This window comes from Artibeus jamaicensis, unplaced genomic scaffold (genome assembly GCF_021234435.1).
Source record: "Artibeus jamaicensis isolate MK-2021 breed Jamaican fruit bat unplaced genomic scaffold, CSHL_Jam_final contig_1284, whole genome shotgun sequence".
NCBI classification, from domain to species: domain Eukaryota; kingdom Metazoa; phylum Chordata; class Mammalia; order Chiroptera; family Phyllostomidae; genus Artibeus; species Artibeus jamaicensis.
Window position 1 is genome coordinate 4,597,041 of NW_026521249.1, and position 20,238 is coordinate 4,617,278.

Here is a 20,238-nt window from a genome sequence, read left to right on the forward strand (position 1 = left end):
TCAAATAGATGCCAATGATGTATTTCACAGAATTAGAACAAGTATTTCAAAAATTTATATGGAAGCACAAAAGGCCCAGAATAGCAATAGCAATCTTGAGAAGTACAAAGTTGGAGGAATCATGCTACCTAATATCAAATCATACTATAAGGCCATAGTAACCAAAATAGCACAGTACTGGCATAAAAACAGACACACAGATAAATGGAACAGAATAGAGAAGACAGACATAATTCCATGCCTCTATAGTCAATTAATATTAGACAGAGGAAGCAAGCACATACAATGGGCTAAAGATAGTTTATTCAATAAATGGCATTGGGAAAATTTATTGGGATGGATACATGCAGAAAACTGAAACTAGACCACCATCTTATGCCACACACAAAAATAAAATAAAAATGGATTAAAGACTTAAATGTTAAACCCCAAACCATAAAAATCCTGGAGGAAAACAGACAGTAAAATCTTGGACATTGCTTATAGCAGAAATATTTTAGCTGATATGTCTCCTCAGGTAAGGGAAACAGAAGAAAAAAATAAACAAATGAAACTGCATAAAACTAAAAAAGTTTTTGCATAACAAAGGAAGTCAACAAAATAAAAAGACAATCCATTGAATGGGAGAACATATTCACAGATACGTCTCATAAGGGATTAATATCCAACATTTATAAAGAACTTTAAAACTCAATACTCAAAAAACAAACAACCCAATTAAAAAATGGGCCACGACCTGAATAGACACTTCTCCAAAGGGAACATACAGGTGGCCAATAGACATGTGAAAAGATGTTCAAGGTCACTAATCATCAGAGAAATGTAAATTAAAACCATAATGAGATATCACCTCACACCTGTAAGAACGGATATCATCTACTGATGATATCAACAAACAGCAAGTGCTGGCAAGGATTTTATTTTAGCGTCACATCTTAGAGAGTGAGAGAGTTAGATGGTTTATTTAGTTATTCACTGAAAATTTACTTATTGGATCATTTATTGTCTCTACTAGGTGTTGGGGACATGGGTGTGATCTCTGTAGTCACTGAGTTTGTTATATAATCATCAGACGTTTAAAAATCATTATGTTATTCATTATGGAGTCTTCATTGTGGAAAGTGCTTCAAAAGAGAAAAATGGGCTGCTACAGGGGTTTAATGGAAGCGGGGCTAATGTGGTTTGGGCGTCTGGAAGGCTCCCTGAGGAGGTGATGGTTGAACTGAGATCTGAAGAAATCCATGAAAGGGTAGCCAGGTGAAAAAAAGGTAAAAGTGTTTTGCAAATCTTTTTTGGTCATCTCATCTCATAGTGATTTTCCTCTTCATTTGACATATTGACCAGTTAGAGTCTCTGCCTTGTTTTTAAGACATCACATAAGAGCTTTCCTTTACTTTGTCTTACGTTGTTCCTTTGGCCTCTTCTACTAGACTATGAAGAAAATGCATGTGTGGTTTCTTGAGTTTTAGCCTACCATATCTGGATATTTTGGTTTTGGCTGATCATTTCAGTATGGTTTTCTGTAGTAATTTCTATGTGTCTTCAATAGGCTCTAGAGTTAAACCATTTTGCTTTTTATCAATAGGTTATAATTTGCTTTCTTAGTTTTTATTATCCTTCTAGATCACATATTTGTGATGACATATTAGAGGGACCCTAGCACTTATAATGGAGAGTGAGGGGCAGACCAGTCACACTAATAAAATAGGAATAAGGACCACACACTGGTGAACTGAGTCACAGCTTGGGGGAACTCTGCCCGTGTTTCAAAACAAGGTAATTTTCAGAGTGCTGGAATACATATATTGGGTCTCCTTGATGGAGCTAATGTATAAATGGAAATTTAGAGAGCTATTGTTTGCCTAGAGCTTTAACTGAGTGTCAGTCTATAATATCAAATTGTTATAACTTAATTTAGAAAATCACCTAGCTGAATTTGCCTCACTCTAGAAAGGAATTGGATTTGATATGACTAACATAATCTGCTCTGTATAAATTCTATCTATGTGTTAATAATAGCTTCTCATGTTCCTTAAATAGGAAACTGAGAGAAACAGATATGCCACCTCAGGAAATCCAGTCACAGAATCAGCTGTCAGAACTCCTTTGTGGTTGCAGTTACCTTTAAAAAAATTTGGTATCAATAAGGTTTTGGGTGTAAGGTTTTTTTAAAATCAGATTTTAGGTTGATATAGAAATTTCTCAGCATGTTGTATATAAAATAAGTGAATGTAGAAACAGGGTAAATAAGGGCATTTCATTCATTGCAGACAATAGAAAAGAGGAATATAGAAGCTACATTTTTTAAACATAAAAACATTAAGGTTCCTACTCACAGGCAGTAGAAATTTAACTAGTAGGTTAAGCATGGAGTATGATTAAATTTATCCTAAATGCTTTAAATATGTAAGGAAGCCAGACACATGAATCCTGAACTAAACCTTTGATCTCAGAGGTACTTGGCAAAGCAGTCATGACTGGTTTTTAACTCAGTGTCAGCAAAATAAATTATTTAGCAGCATACAATGCCAATTTGGCCCTGAGTGAGAATAGATCTTAACACTGGCTGAAATGGAAAATGTGGCCGCATACTTTGCAAATCTGGGAGAGATTGCTTGGCTGTTTGTGCCTGGAAACATTACAAGTTTGCCAGTTGGTCTGACCCATAGCAGACCTATCTTTTCTCTTTTATGTGACAAAGTGTTCTCCTATGGTTATTGTACCTTGAGAGTTTTACTGGGCTTGTGCAGTGATTGGCCATTTAAGGTTTGAGCCTACCTAACATCAATTGCCTCTTCCTCTGGTGAGAGTAGCTCAAATTCCCTCTGTCTTAGATTATGTTCAGGAAGGGCTTCCCTCCCTGGTTCCTGAAGGAGCGCATTACCTGACCTGGCCAATTAGTCACATGTTGCATAACGACATTTCAGTCTACAAGAGTCCACATAGGCGGTGGTGGTCTGATAAGATTATAATGGTGCTAAAAAATTAGGGCTGTTAGTAGTTAAATCTGGTCAGTATTTTCCTTAGCAACTTGAAGGTAACCAGTAGTGGGGATTTTTATTAACTAGACACAAAGCTAAAAGTGATGATTAATATCTGGCTTATATAAATCAGGATATGTAAAGGTCTCCAATAACTAGATAGTTATGTATATGTAAACAAGATGAACTTTAGTTCTGTTTTTTTTAAATATTTCATTGATTTATTTTTAGAGAGGGGGGGAGGAAGAGAGGTAGAGAGGGAGAGAAACATCAATATGTGGTTGCCTCTCATGCATCCCCTACTGGGAGCCTGGGGGCCCCCAACCCAGGCATGTGCCCTCACTAAGAATCAATTGGCTATGCTTTGGTTCACAGTCTGGTGCTCAATCCAGAGCCACACAAGCCAGGCTGAATTCTGATTTTTTTCCTAATGGTATACACTGGTAAGATTTTTCAAGTCTACTTTTCATATTAATTATGTGATTTTATGTGTATAATAGAACAGGTTAATATTTTCATTTTCATTTACTTCACAGAAACAAGTTCAAATGTAGAAGTAATGAACGAAGAGGTAAGAAGAAAGATACTTTGTAATTTATCAAAATGCATCCTGGGGACTCAAATTTTTTAAAAACTAAAAGCAGAAGTAGCTCTAAGTATATCTATTATGATCTATACTTGCATCCTTCAAATAAACCGCAGACTGCAAGAGAGCAGGATAAAGGAGATGTGTGACTTACCTGCAGCATGTTGAAAATAATTTAGTGGTTGTAGCTGATTGCAAGCACATTAGAATTTAACAACCTGGTGTACTGGCCAAGATGGTTCATTTGGACCCATTGATTCAGATGCAACACCTGACTTTGTGAGGCAATAGTCACCTTTCCTTCTACAATAATCAAGCCACATCTGAGGAACCAGGGTGTTTGGGGCATTGCACCTGAGGAGCATTGACAGAAGGGAGTGGCTCAGAGGAAGGAGAGAACATGGGTGAGAGGGACCTGTCATAATTCCTGGAGAACTGGGGGTGTTTGCCTTGAAAGAATGAAGACTTGGGGTGAATATAGCTATCTTTAAATATTTGAGTGATATTTATGTGGAAGAATGAGCAAATTTTTCCTGAGCAGCATTGGAGAGAAAAACTGGGCATGATTTGGGGGGAGCAGGTTTTAGGTTATGATAAGACCAAGCAGTGTAATGGGCAGAACTGCCCCAGTGTGGGCTGGATTTCCTCCGAGTTGATTTCTGTCCCATCAGAGACTGTGGTAATACTGGTGGAAGTGGTGGTGGTGGTGGTGGAGAGGAGGGGCAGTGTGTCTGCCTCCAGCCTTGGATTCTGGCAAATTCTTTTCAGAAGCGGAATTGGTTTTAAGTGGTACCAGCTTCAGAGTTACAAGGAAACCTCAGATTAGACACTATCTGGGGATTATTAGCATGTCCTGGAGCAGGGACTACTTTGACAGAATACAGTTTCAACTAATTTGCTTGAGCCATTATGACAATGGTTTCCTGCGTTCTTCTCAGACTTCTTGTAATTGCCTAGGGAAGTAGAAATTGAATAGGTAAACTGAGGCTTTCTGCTCCTGAACAAGCAGTTTAGCATCCTTTTATTCCAGTTCGCAGCATTTGAAGAAGCGAATTACTGAAACTGGACTCTGACGTCCTACCTCTTCTCGTCATAGCACTTTTCATTGTCTAAACTTACTGCTACATTTTGCCCCTAAACACAGGTTCTGAAGCCTACAAACTCCACATCCTCTTACAATTAGCTGGTTGTCAAAACAATCATCTCATGAACTTTTAAGAATAACACATTTTATTTGGTCATAAAAATCGTCTTGAGTTTCCTTGTTGATTTTTAGCAGGGTGAGTTTAACTTTGAGTTACTTAAAGCCATTATTTCCCCAAAGCCAAATGTGTTTCAGTCTGATATTTGGGTGACCAGAAATGAAATACATGACTAAGTAGAGGGAGATGTTCATGCCCCTCCCAATTACCACCATAAATATATTGCAGAGATAGTCAGGGCCGTTTTTGTGTTCATTTGGTTAAAATAGTTCTGGCATTTATCCCCATCTAGAATTGAGAACTGGCAAGGAAGAGAAACTCTTCGGAGGGACTGCAGAGGCAGGAATCAGGTGTTAAGTTTAGGTAAAGGACCAGGACACCAGAACAGAGGAAGGCATACTTGATTTGGCATGAAAATCAGCCAGATTCAGAACTGAGACCTGAAGTGCTAACCCCTGTTGAGTCAGAGAGTTCTGGGCTGTTTGTTCAAAATGATATTGCAGGCTAGATGAGCCATCTCTCAGACACTCAGTTGAGGACATTCCATGGATTGGGGCCTAGACGGGAAAGATCTTAGAAGTCTCTTCCAAATGTACAGTTTCTATGTTCCTTGTCCATCATCGCTGGTAATAACAGGACTGCTTTGGATGGGGAATGTCTTTAGCCTTTCTGTGAGCTCTTTCAGCTTTACTCCAGTCTTTGACATGGATAATTTCAATGTCATTTCTTAGACATTTTCAAACAGCAGCTTTAGCACACAGCCACTAACATCAGGCCTTCTTCATTCAATAATTTTTCTATCTTGAATCTCCTTATATAGAGAAATTTTGGAGCTCCCATCGTCACTCATGGTCCAACAGACAGAAGAATGGTGGATGGCATGTGGGCTTGCAGGGGGGAAAACAAACAAAACAAAACAAAATAAGACAAAACAATGACATGTTCAAAAATGTGAGACCAGGAAAGTTTTAGAAAGTACTCAGGTAAAAATTAAGATTTCTGCTTTTGGTGGAAAGCGATCATATTAACTTACAGGTATTACTAATATTTAGGCATATATTCTTCAATGTATATAGTAAAGCTAAGCGGAAATGCCTGGAATGGATAATTGCTGAAGAATTTGATGCCCTTTACTGTGGAGGTCTTCAAATATGCATGTTCAACCTGAAACAAGGAAGCCCTCATTATTTTGGATTTATTGCTGGCTTAGCTTTACATTTAAGGAAGACAGATGATCATGGAGAAGGGGGGTCCATGCGGGTAGTTTGGGAAGAGTGAAATGTGGTTAGCTTCATCTTTTATAATAATGAAAAGGTGCAGAAGCCTCATACAACTTTCAGTTACTTACTATATTAGCAAAGGAATTGAGAACTAAAGAAAATTAGCTAGAGTATTTAAAAAGATTTGCTAGCCCTAGCTTGTGTGGCTCAGGGGATTGAGTGCTGGCCTGTGAACCAAAGAGTCACCAGTTCAATTCCCAGTCAGGGCACATGCCTGTGTTGCACGCCAGATCCCCAGTAAGAGGCACACGAGAGGCAACCACACATTGATGTTTCTCTCCCTCTCTTTCTCCCTCCCTTCCCCCTCTCTAAAAATAGATAAATAAATAAATAAATAAATAAATAAAATCTTTAAAAGATAAAAATAAAAAGATTTGCTAGATCTTGTAATATTAGTATCTCTTAAAGTCATAATAATGTCCTCCCCTCCCCTGCAGTAAAAAGATGCCCATGTCCTAATCCCTGGAATCTCACAATGTGTTATTTTACGCAGCAGAGTGGAATTAAGGGTGCAGGTGGAACTAAGGTTGCTAACCAGCTGAACTGAGATGGGAAGGTTATCCTGGTTTTTCTGGATGGGCCCAATGTAATTAATCACTAGGATCCTATGCATTAGAAAGAGAGGCAGAGGCAGAGGCAGAGTGAGTGTCAGCATGATGCCACATGGGAAAGACTGGATGTTGTTGCTGGCTTTGCATATGGAAGGGGGCCATGAGCCATGGGACAGTCTCTAGCAGTTGCAAAATCAAGGATATGGATTCTTCTCTAGAGCCTCCAGAGGGAGCATAGCCCTTCTGGCACCTTGATTTTAGTCTAGTGAGACCCCTTGCAGACTTCTGACCTTGAGAATTATAAAATGTGTATTATTTTATTCCACTAAGTTTATGGTATTGTGTTATAGCAGCCACAGCAAACAAATAACTATTTGTATTATTAAAGTTTGTTACCTGTTTCTCCACAGTAACAAACAGAAAATTCTAAAAGTTGAAGAAAACCTTGCCTTTGGAAGCAGCAGAGTTGGGATGCTTCTACTCTACCCATAGGCATTTTTGAGTGTAAAGGAGGAAGCAGTACTTCCAAAGTATTATGTGTCAGGGCGGCCACTGAAAACATTAAGAAAACAATTTCTGAGGATGGCAGAATAGAAGAAAGGGAGGACACAGAGCAAGCCTGGGCTTCAAAAGCTATTCAAAGACTTTAGAAACACTCACAAGATGCTTAAAGAAAAAATTCAGTAACATGATGTTAAAGCACCACTGAAAATACATATTTTGCTGAGAAATATAACTTAATAAAGATAACTAATCTATTTTATTGAGGAAACAAATTTGTGGGGATACTTTTTTTTGCCAGTTATAAAACATACATAGGATTTGAAAGAAGGAACAGAAAAGCTAATTATTTAATTTTGATTGTAACATTCATTTTGAAATATAGGGTTTTTGTTTTTCATTTGTTTTTGGTTTCAACAAAGGATCAAAGTAGAAGTTCTAATAGAATGGAGAATATAAATTACATTACTATTTCTGAGTACTATATTCCAGAGATGGAGACAATAGTTTGCTGCTTTTGGGAGCTCAGAATTCTGTGATTAAGATGATGTGACAAGGATGAATCTGTTAATATTCACCATCACTTTCCTGTCCCTACTTTGTGTGGAAGACTTTGGACTGGCTTATTTGGCACTGCATGCTCTCTACTATCCCTTTCACTCCCCTCTCCTATTTATTTCACAGATGAGATCAATTAGTAAGGGAGAACAAAAGAAGAAAAGACAGGCAATCTGTGTTGGAAAGGCTCATGATTTACTCAAGAGAGTAGAAGGGAATGAAGGCAACAGAAAAAGGAAATTAAGAGGGAAAAGCAGAGCCCATATCAACCTTCTTCCAAGGAGCTCTTGATTGGGAGAACTGTGAGTAAATTGTGGTAGAAGGTTTCAAGGGTATCCCGGAGTGAGAGAGTTAGCGAGTGAGAAAAGAAATGGCATTTGTATGTTTTGAATCAGATCTCCTCACATGTTCTTTGAGAGATGTGAATAAATAATTCCTTTTATATTATTACACTTTATGTATGTACATGTTAATGTGCTAGAATGGTGAGACTAGACCACATGAAGAACTGCTATGTACTTGGGTTAAAACTATATCACTATGTTATCATTTATATCACTGTTATCATTGGTAGAAAATATGGGTAGTCAGAGTGGTTAAGTCTAGCTCTTTATCCACTCTACAGTTGTACCCTTGTAACTGAACATAGCTAGAAAAAAATCTACAATTTTGTTCCTGAATATTTGCACTTAAAATTACATATCACAAAATTCCCACAGGCCCTCAGTGATGTGGTCTCTGTCCAGCGGGGTCCTATGTTGTGGATGCAACAAACGAATTCACACAGGCTACAGAAGTCCTGTGGAGAAAAAGGTACAGCACAGCCACTCTCCGAGAAAGAGAGCACCCTGACCCTTGCCTGGACAGGCTTTTATTGCTTTCTAATATCATACATCAAAGAATGTTCTCATTCATTATGCTCAGGTTTGCTTTAGGTGATTACTTTTTGCAGATAACAAAGGAAAGGATGTTACTGACTACTTACAGATTAACAAGGAAAAATGTTGCAAATGCAAGGGAACGATGAGTGATTGGTCTGGTTATATTCTGTCCTTAGGAGAATTAGCACAGACTTCAGGAAGTTACTTTAAAGATATGCAGTAAACATTTCTGCTTCAATTCAAGATGAGGGAGTTTTAGCAAAAGCAAACCTCAAAGCAGCCTGGTTTCCCAGGACAAAGCCAATCTGTGGGTTTGGCTCCTATGTGCTGACTCGTGCCTGCTGATTTTCTCATAGGGCTGGGCTAGCTTTGCCATGCAAAGCAGATTGGTTCCCTATACCTCAGTAGTACCTAGAAATTCTATCACATGTCCTCAGTAAATTTGTTTTCCTCATGCCCAAGACAACTTTCATGTCTTCTTTTCTTAAATCTTTAGCAGACCCAATTCTTCTTTTACTAAGAAAGAAATCAGAAGAGAATTGCCTCATCTTCAGTCAACTCGCATCTCTGTTAGCTTGTTGCCTTTTGCAGTGGGGTATTATTTCTCCTTCTATCTCAGGCCAGTTCCAACCATGTGCATAGCTTTACTAACTGTTCCTCTTATTTTGACTTATTAACATTTCCCCTCTCTATTGGAACATTCTTATCCTTATGCAAATAAGGATATCTCTGTTATCTCTCATCCTCCAAACAAAAATACCTCCCCAACTACCACTGCACTTCTCTATAGCAAATCAAGACTGTACTTTCAGGGATCATTTCTATAGTTTGTTTCTATACAGCAAACCTCCTTAGAAGGGTTGTTTATACTTGTTAGCTTTCCTTCATCGCTACTTGTTAATGCTTTTCCCTACTTCAATCAGGTATTTTTTCACATTGCTCATTTGAAATTGCCCTTGCTAAGGTCATCTTCCAAAATCCTATAGTCAGTTGTCTGTCCTCATATTTTTTGATCTCTCATGTATAAACAGGAGAATTAGGGAAGGTCTTACTAAGAAGACAGCATTTGAGCAAAGAGCTGAAGATGAAGGAGCAGCCACAAGGAAAAAGCTCTGGGTAGAGGGGCAGATGAGTGCAGAACTCTCCTTTCCTAACACATCTTTTATCTACTTCACATTAAGGGACCTGCTTTCATGAAGTTCACCATTGACTTTTTAATTGTCGATGGCCTTTCAGAAGTCCTTTCTCTGTTCAACTCGTCATCTCTGTTTTATTGGTTCTACTAGTCTTGCTTCAAGCACTTGCTTTCTTTTATTTTATTGATTATGCCATTACAGTTGTTCTATTCCCCCCTTCATTCCCCTCCACCCTGCACCCCCTCACCCCCACCATTACCCCCCTTTAGTTTATGACCATGTGTCTCAAGTTCTTTAGATTCTATATTTCCCATACTATTCTTGCCCCCCTATCTATTTTCTACCTACCATCTGTGCTACTTATTTTCTGTACCTTTTCCCCCCTTCTCCTCCTCCCACTCCCCTGTTGCTAACCCTCCATGAAATCTTCCTTTCTATATTTCTGCTCCTGATCTAGCTGTCCTTTTAGTTTGCTTTTGTTTTAGGTGTGGTTGCTGTGAGTTTGCTGTCCTTTCACTGTTCATCTTTTTTTAATCTTTTTTTTCTTAAGTAAGTCCCTTTAACATTTCATATGATAAGGGCTTGGTGATGATGAACTCCTTGAATTTGATCTTATCTGAGAAGCACTTTATCTGTCCTTCCATTCTAAGCGAAAGTTTTGCTGGATAAAGTAATCTTGGTTTTAGGTCTTTGGATTTCATGACTTGGAATACCTCTTTCCAGCCCCTTCTTTCCTGTAAGGTCTCTTTTGAGAAATCCACTGACAGTCTGATGTGAACTCCTTTGTAGGTGACTGTCCCCTTATCTCTTGCTGCTTCTAGGATTCTCTCCTTCATTTGAATCTTGGCTAATATAATTATGATGTGCCTTGGTGTGTTCCTTCTTGGGTCCAACTTCTTTGGGACTCTCTGAGCTTCCTGGATTTCCTGGAAGTCTATTTCCTTTGCCAGATTGGGGAAATTCTCCTTTATTATTTGTTCAAATAAGTTTTGCACTGGTGGCTGTTCCTCTTCCCCTTCTGGTACCCCTATAATTTGGATGTTGGAATGTTTAAAGATGTCCTGGAGGTTCCTAAGCCTCTCCTCATTTTTTCGAATTCTTGTTTCTTCATATTTTCCTGTTTGGCCATTTTTTCTTCCTTCTGGTTCACTCCCTTGATTTGAGTCCTAGTTTCCTTTTCATCACTATTGGTTTCCTGTGCAATTCCCTTAATTTCAATCAGTTTCACCTTCATTTGTTCCTCTAATTTGTGACTAAAATCAACCAGTTCTGTGAGCATCCTGATCACCTGTGTTTTGAACTGTGCATCTGAAAGTTTTGCTATTTCTTTGTTGCTTAGAGTTATGGGCTCTGGGGCTTTGAGATCTTCTTGAGCCATTTTTGGTCTGTTCTGCCATTAAGTATGAGAAGTGGAACCTTAGGTGTTCAGGAGGGTGGGGCCGCCCAGGTTGCTGGGTTGTGACACTGTATGTGGGGGTGGAGTCAGAGGGGGGAAATGGCGGCCCCCTCTGCTGCCTCTTGCCACTGGGTCCTGCTCGGTCCTGTCTCACTGCCCACTCCCTTGCTGGTCTATCTGCGCACGAATTCGAACCACAGTCAGCCCGCCGCCCTGCACCCTCACTGGGTCTGCCGGTTGCTCACTGGGTCCACCCGTTGCAACCCCACACCTGGGATCTGTGCGCCTGAGTCAGTCTGACCGAGTTTTCCTGTGCAACCCTGCTCCTCCAGCTGCTGGCTTGGCCCCTCTTACCGGTCAGGCTGAAGAATTCGTTGTTATCAGACTTCTGAAAAGTTCAATTTTCTGTGTTCTGGCTATGTTTTCTGTTGCTAATATTTTGTTGTCTCTAAACTTGGTTATGGGAGAAAGCACCGCATCTCCACCTATGCCTCCATCTTGGTGGAAGTCCCAACCACTTGTTTTTTTTACTGTTCATTTGAGATAATCTGGTTTTCTTTTTTGCTTCTGGTTTTTATTTGTCTGTCATTGTATTGGAATGCAGTTGACCATTGAACTACATGGGTTTACACTGCAAAGATCCACTTATACATGCATGTTTTTCAATAAATACCATACTATCTTTGATCTGTGGTTGGGATTCTGTGGATATGAAGGGCCAACAGAATGCATTGGTCTATGCCATTTACTACAGGGGACTGGAACATTTGTAAATTTTGGTTTCCAGTGGGGTCCTGAAATCAATCCCCAACAGAAACCAAGGGGCAACCAGTGGAGTTAGGTTTTGGGGAATCCAAAGTTATATGTGGATTTTAAATTCTTAGGAAGTTGATGCATCTAAACCTAATGTCAACAGGTCAACTGTATATACACAGACACATATATGTGTATATATATGCATACATATACACATATATACATATATATTATTATGATAAGAACATGATATGAGATTTACTCTTAACATAGTTAAATGTAAATAAAATATTAACTGTAGTCACAAGGTTGTGCAGGAAAGTTATAGAAATTATTCACCTTGCATAGTTGAAACTTTACACCTGTGCCTTCCAGAGACTACGAGGAGGGGAAATTGAGAGGTGCTTATCATAGTAATTTTTTAATGGTTTGTTTTCTTCCCACTCATTAACTTGTGAATTTCTTTAATTTTTTCTCTATAATTCTTTTTATATATTCTTATTATGGTACATCACACATTGGTGCTCAATTCATGATTTCGTGGTAAATTCATTAGAGATATTTATCACTTCTCTAGATTCAACTCTCACTTTTCTGTGCATATGTTTTCATTCCTCTGCTGGCCAAACACTTTTTCCTAAGTAAGTGCTCTAATTTATCAAGACCATATACTTGGTGGGCTTGATTTTTTTACTTGATTAATCAATCAGCTTTTGTCTCCTTATCCTCCCAGTGCTGAAAATTGGACACATGTCCCTCTCCCAAATCTTCTCTCCTGACTACCTTCTTTCTCACCGTGATCTCAGGGATCTTTCTGTCTAGACCAAACCTCAGAGCTGGCTTTAGCTTTACAGTTTCTCCCCAGTAAAATTTATATAAATTCTATGCTGCAGAGAGAAAGAAGGAGCTACTACCCTTTGCAACAACATGGATGGAACTGGAAAGCATTATGCTGAGTGAAATAGGCCAGGTGCTGAAAGACAAATACCATATGATCTCACCTTTAACAGGAAGCTAAACAACAAAACAAACAAGTAAGCAGAAAAAAAAAACCAAAAAACAAAGACACTGAAATAGAGAACAAGGGGATAGTGACCAGAGGGGGAGAAGGAAGGGAAGTTAAGGGGAAAAAGGGGGAGGGATTTGGAGGAACAAATAGGAAGGACACAGGGACGAGAACTAAGGGGGGGGGAGGAAATGGGAGGGAGGTGGGGAGCAAGGGGCAGGGGAGGCTGGGATGGGAAAAATAGACAAAAAACTGTACTTGAAAAATAACTAAATAAAATTTAAAAAAAAATTTATATAAATTCTTTCTAAACAAGATTATATGAGTCAGTTTCTTTCTTTTTGTTTTTACTGCTATATTTTAACTCAGGTCTTATATCTTTTTGTTTTGACTACCATAGTGGCATGGTTTATATGTGATGTTCTTTACCTTTTGTTTCTTATCTCCTATTCAAAAATAGGAGAAAAAATTCTGGTTCCATCAAACCATTTCCTTGTTGTATTTGCTGGTATAGGGTGAACAGAGTCAATCAGGCTCCCTCACCCAGATGTCTGGGCAACTAACATAAGTGGTGTTCCCATATTCTTGAGTGGGTCCACATGCACAGAATCACACTGTGTTATACAATGTTTTGGCACCTTGCTGGCTCTGTGTACATTTAGCACATAAGGGATTTGGTGATTCCGCTGTGCGACATGCTGCTTGTGGAGTGGGTGGATCGCCCCACCCTTGAACAAAGGTATGGCAGGCCTTTCCACAGCTCCACACATTTTCTTCTGTCTGCCCAGATTCCGAGTGAACCTGCCTGGCCTCGAAGGGCTGAAAGACAGCTGGTCTAATTCTATGCAGATTGGTCTGTTCAGTGTCCTCTGAATATATTGTGAAGCAACTTCCCTGTCTAGAAAGACTTTTTTTTTCTTTTTAAGTCCTGTACATGTTCTAAAACATAGATTAAAAGTAATCACTAGTCATAAATGATTTTCTCTCCCTACCATGTCCTATCTGTATATCTGTCTATGGGTACATCCATCCATCCATATATCTACCTATCTACTTACCTACCCTTTCACCCTTTTCCCCTTCTTTACTAAGCTCTCCATCCCTTACTATCTTTGGAATTAATTTAGCTTTGCCTTTACATAGTTGCCCTTCCCTTTATACATGTCCTGTATCCTTGACTAAATTTTAAGCTTCCTGGGGAAGAGAATGCTTCCTGCACTTTATTGTGGCCTCGACAGTGTGCAGCATGGTACCTCACAGATGGGAGGTACTCAAAACAGCATTTCTTGGTTGACTGTTTAAAATAAATTTATCACAGTGAGATTATATTCTAAACCAATATTTTAAGCTTATTGGGTGTCACGGGGATGTCACAAAGGGATGTTAAACTCAAAATGTCCCAGCTGTTCCTGTAATCTGCCCCACCGTGCTTGGCCTAACTTGCTTACCTTCCTCTATTGCTTCTCCCTGTTAAATGATGTATTTATCCTATCAGTTATCTGAATACAATCTTGACAGCATTGTTTTCTCTATTTTTCTTTGTTATTGTGTCCAGTCTTCACTAAATGTTATTAATTCTACTTCTATGATACCTCAGCCCTGTTTCTCCCCATCTTTTGCCATTGCCCAAGACCTCAGGTCCTTTTTCCTAGGTCATCGCAATGACCCATTCCTCATTCCTCTGGTTGATATTATCTTATCAGTCTTTTTTCTTGTTTGTATATTTCAAATTATTTATATATTATTTTAGTTTTGGTAGATATTCCTTGAGATAAACATTTACAAATGAAGGGTTAAGGAATAATTGTTAAGTGAGCCATGATCCAACAATCTAGGCCAAGAAATGGAGTATTACCTTGTGCCCCCATGTGCCTAATTTTTATCACAATCTACTCCTTCTCAACCAGACAAAAACACTTTTCCTTATGTTTATGTTTTCATTTCTTTTCTTTAGAGTTACCATTGATAGGCTTTTGAACTTTATGCTGACTTTATGTAAATTAAATTATGCTCTATATGGGTCTTCTGTGAATTTTTTTTACTACACTTGTTTTTTCCTGAGATTCATCCTCATAGTGCCATGTTGCTGTATGTTTTTATTGCTGCATAGTGTTCTATTAAATGAATATTAGACAATTAATTTTTTATTATATTCTAAGTGGACAGTTGGATTGTTTCCATTTTTATTCTTGCAAATAATATTGCTCTGAACATTTTAGGAATGTCTCATGCTAGAGATGAGCATGACCTTCTGTGGGATTTGTATGTTGGAGTAGATTTGCTGTGGGTGTATATATTGAATTAACTGTTAATGACCAGTACTTTTTCAAAGTGACTAAATCAGTTTATAGTTGATTTAGCATGATATGGCTATCTATATTATTCATATCCTGATCATATGTGTTATTAACATTAAGATAGTTTTTGTTTATTGTATGTGATTATATGTGTTCAAATATATGCATTTGTAGTTTTTATTTGCATTTTGGTGATTAATGGTGAAGTTGAGGGTCTTTTCATGTTTATTAGCCATTTGGATTTCCTTTTTGTTAAATATCTATTAAAGTGTTTTTGCTCATTTATTTATTTTGGTTTCTCTTCATTTTTGTAAAAAAGATAATCTTTATTATATTTTTTCCATCATCATTTTGTCCCCTTACACCTCCCCCCCCCCCAAGAAATCACCACTGGGATGTCCACGAGTCCTTTTTCTTTGTTGCTCAATCTCTCCACCCCCTAACTCTGCTGCCCAACTAGCTGTCATCTGTTATTCTAATTATCGGTTCGTAGGGGTTTCTTATATGTTCATGGGATAAGCCCTCTGTTGATTACATGTAATGTAATTTATATTCCTTCTATATCTTCGTTTTCATTTCCTTGTAGTGTCTTTTAATACAGAAATTCTTGATATTAGGTAGTGTGATTCCTCCAACTTTGTTCTTCTTTCTCAGGATCACTGTTGCTATGCAGGGTCTTTTGTGATTCCATATAAATTTTTGAAATGTTTGTTCTACTTCTGTGAAATAAATCATTGGAAGTTGATAGGAATTACATGGAATCTATAGATTGCTTTGGGCAACATGGGTATTTTAATGATTTTAATTCTTCCTCCTATCCATGAACACTGAGTGTGCTTCCACTTATTTGTATCTTCAATTTCTTTCTTCAGTGTCTTACAATTTCCTAAGTACAGATATTTCATTCTTTTTGAACAATTATGAATAGGACTGTGTTCTTAATCCTGCTTTTTTGGTAATTCATTATTGGCATATAAAATGCAACTGACTTATGGATATTAATTTTGTATCCTGCTACATTGCTGAATCCATTGATCAGTTCTAGTAGTTTCTTGGTGGAATCTTTTGTGTTCTCTATGTACGGTAGCATCTCATCTGCAAAGAAAGACAGTTTTACTTCTTCCTTCCTAATTTAGATGCCTTTTATTTCTTCTAGTCTTATTGCTATGGCTAGCATATCCAGTACAACATTGAATAATGTAGGTGAAAGTGGGTAATAATCAAAACAGTATGGTACTGGCATGAAAACACACCAAGATCAATGAAGCAGAATGGAGAGCCCAGAAATAAATCCACACTTTTATAGCCAATTAATGTTTGAGAAAGGAAGCAAGTACATACAATGGGCTAAAGATAGTTTATTCAATAAATGGTGTTGGGAAAATTGGACAGTCAAGTGCAGAAAAAATGAAACTGGATTACCTTCCTTTATCACTCACAAGAATAAATTAACCATGGATTAATACTTAAATTTGGCTTCAAAGCCATAAAAGTTATAGAAGAAAACATAGTCAGTAAAATCTTGGACATTGTTTCTAGCAATATTTTATTGGATATATCACCCCACGCAAGGAAACAAGAGAAAAAATAAACAAATGTGACTACATCAAACTAAAATGTCTTTCCATAGCAAAAAACAAATCAGCAAAATAAAAGGACAACCCATGGAATGGGAGAACATATTCATGAATACATCTGATAAGGGACTAATATACTAAATCTATGAAGAACTTAAAAAACTCAGCACCCATAAAACCAAACAATTTAATTAAAAATGAGCAAAGGACCTGAGTAGACACTTTTCCAAAGAGGACATATGGATGGCCAGTAGACGTATGAAAAGATTTTTAATGTCACTAATCATCAGAGAAATGCAAATTAAAAGCACAATGAGACATCACCTTACACCTGTTAGAATGGCTATCATCAATAAATCAACAAACAACAAGTGCTGGCGAGGATGTGGAGAAGGGGAACCCTTTTGTACTGTTGGTGGAGATGCAGACTGGTATAGCCACTGTGGAAAGCACTATGGAGAATACCTCAAAATATTAAAAATAAATCTGCCTTTTACCCAGCAATCCCACCTCTGGGAGTATATCTAAAGAAACCCAAAACCCTAATTTGAAAGAACATAAGCATCCCCTATGTTCACTACAGCATTATTTACAATCACTAAGATATGAATCAGCCCAAGTGTCAATCAGTATATGAGTGGATAAGACAGCAATGGGACATTTACACAGTGGAATACTACTTGGGTATAAAAAAGAAGAAAATCTTACCCTTTGTAACAGTATGGATGGAGCTAGAGAACATTTTGCTAAGTGAACTCAGAGACCCAAAACTAAAACAAAATAACACAACTCATAGAAAGAGCAATAACAATGACACTATGGGGAAGAATCAAACAAAAAGAAAAAAGGACTCACGACATGAACAACAATGTGGTGATTGCTCAGGGGAGAGGAGTGTAAGGGGGCTAAATGATAATGGAAAAATACAATAAAATTATAAATAATCAAAAACAGAAGTTCTTAATCTTAACATAGAAAAATTATCAGTAATTTATAGTTAGTACATTTGGAATCTTGTTTAGGAAATCCTTTCCTACCCTGTGTTAATGTAGATATTATATTATTTTTTGAAATTTGTAATATTTAGGTCTTCATTCCATCTTTGATCCTTTGTTTCAGCTTTTAAATGGAAGGCAATAGCCTTTAAACTTTTTGGGTTTGCCATTGGTTTCTGTGTCCTACCATGTATGTCACACTTTGCAACCAGACTCATCTTTAAAACAGCAGGTTGGCTAACTTGTTTATGAAGTGTGCAGCATGTTACCCAGCACACAGTGAGGCATAGCTGACAGGACAGAAAAATACCAAGAGTGTTCAACTCAGAGAAAACAACCCAGCATTTTTACCCTAAAATTTTAGATACATTTTTCTTTGAAATCTCTAATTTCTTTCTCTATCTAATTTTGTCCTTCTGAACTCCTTTACGTCTTCTAAAGTGTAGCTCATTTTCAGAACCTTTCCAAGTTCTTTTGGTAAGAAATGTTGGCTCTACTCTATACCACTTCATCTTGTCTCTTAGCCCTGGTTAGAGTCTGCCTCCATTTCCAAACTTCCCTTTCTGTAATAACACGAAACAGATCTTGTTTTAAAGTTTGGGACTCCAGTAGGTTGTCATCTGTTTTGGAGCAAATATTTAATCCTAATAATTTTTGAATTTCAGAGAGCATCAGTTATAATGCTTTGCATGTTGTGGGACCTCAAATTATTTTTTGAACCAATTTGTTCATCATTAATTCATTTTATTTTTTCATAACATGAATTTATAAGAATTATCTATATAGGAATAAATTTTTGCAAAAATATTTTGTGAAAATAGTGAAAATGTAAAAGGAAGGAATAAATGGAGACCTCTAGTCCTCATTTGCTACTGTGTTCTTAGAACATGTCAAAGAGGACAGAAAAAAATTTTCTTTATAAAAACTGAATAACATCAGAGAAGAGACCTGTAAGTAGCAATATTTGGGGAACTTTGGCTTCCCTATAAAAAGCCACCACCTAGTCACCATAAGGAAAGCCACCAGTTGATAAGCTTTCAATCAACTTTCCAGTGTTTCATGTGTAATGTAAGGGTCCTCATGCATTTTAGGGAAGTCTCCAACATGAACGTCATAAACTGGAACAGCAAAACAACTACAAATCTACAAAGGAACTTCAGGAAGTAGAGGCAATGCTGGAAAAATATTTTAGAAACTTAATATTAAGAGAAACAGGAGAAAATATTGAATCCATGATATAATATTAGGGTACTTAAAAAAAACCTGTCAGAATGTGAAAGTGCTTTAAAAAGAAAAAGAAAAAATATATAAGAAAAAATAAAGGAAAATATACAAACATTTAAAAATCAGCTTTAGAATTCTGACATTTGATTAGTAATAATTTCAAAAATACATAACTTTAAAAAATGTGATAAAGAAATAAATAACAAGAAATTTTCCAGTATTGAAATATATTAAGAACTAGATTGAAGGATCTTACCAAGGTCTAGCCCCGTAAGGTAAAAAACACAAAAAATCTATTCCAAAGTACAAATAATGAAATGCAGAATATCAGAAATAAAAAGGACATTGTAAAATATTTCAAAGAGAAAAAGAGAAAGAAATCCAGGTTGTATACCAAGAACTTGGAATATAATTATATTAGATTTATGGCTTGGAAGATTAGAAGCTGTAAGTAATATATGAAAGCTTTTAAAATTCTAGCCAGATGATTCATTAAAGTCTCATAACATATTGAATAAAAAGATGTTTAGACTAATATATTTCAAAAACTAACTTTTTTTCAGGAAGCTATTTACTGATGTATTCTAATAAAACATTGGAATAAACCCCCAATTCAGAGACTATTAGAAAATATTTTCTACCAAAATAAAGAGAAAAACACGCAAGCCTAAAACAAGAAGGAGTAAGACAAAGGGAATCCCCAGGAAGTATGTGATGGAAATTACAGAACTATGGTTTGCAGGCCTACAAAGTCGATGTAGTTTGTAGCTGCAGAAAGGAGAACCCATGGAGGGAGCTCCTTAATTGAAATGCACATTGACAGATTATTAGGTATATTTATAAAGATTGTATGTCTTTGTTTTCTTAGTACAATCATGATTGATACCTATGGTTCTGGCTTAATCATTGATAACACGTACTCTCACTCCCAGAGGTGGTCTCCCGAGACACGCTCTACCATGTGAAATGCTGCCTTGACGGTCTCAAATGGTGTAGGATGAAACATAGGCAAAGTAAAACAAAGTAAAAATGTTTAAAAATGAGGCAGATTTTAAAATTTAAGAACATTAAATATTGTGTGCAAAAGCAAATACAATCATTTTGTATCCTGAACAAGCATCTGTAGATTCAAAACAAGTTGAGAATTGTTGGTTAGGATACAGTCAACTGTAATAGAAATTGCTACCTTGATTTGGCTTCACCAACATTTAAATTTACTATCTCACATAAGAGGTTTGAGACAGGAAAGCCACTGTCACAGTGCCTGCAGGCGTGGGCTCACTTCTCATTAGATGTTTACTTCTCCCATTT

The 20,238-nt window shown here is 37.2% G+C and overlaps 1 protein-coding gene and 1 pseudogene across 1 annotated transcript in view; both read left to right on the forward strand.

Moving 5' to 3' along the window:
* The window catches only part of THSD7B (thrombospondin type 1 domain containing 7B), a 785,104-nt gene that overhangs the window by 65,181 nt on the left and 699,685 nt on the right, over positions 1 to 20,238 (forward strand). The window lies entirely within an intron of this gene.
* On the forward strand, positions 9,337 to 9,411 carry LOC119058805 (uncharacterized; annotated as a pseudogene).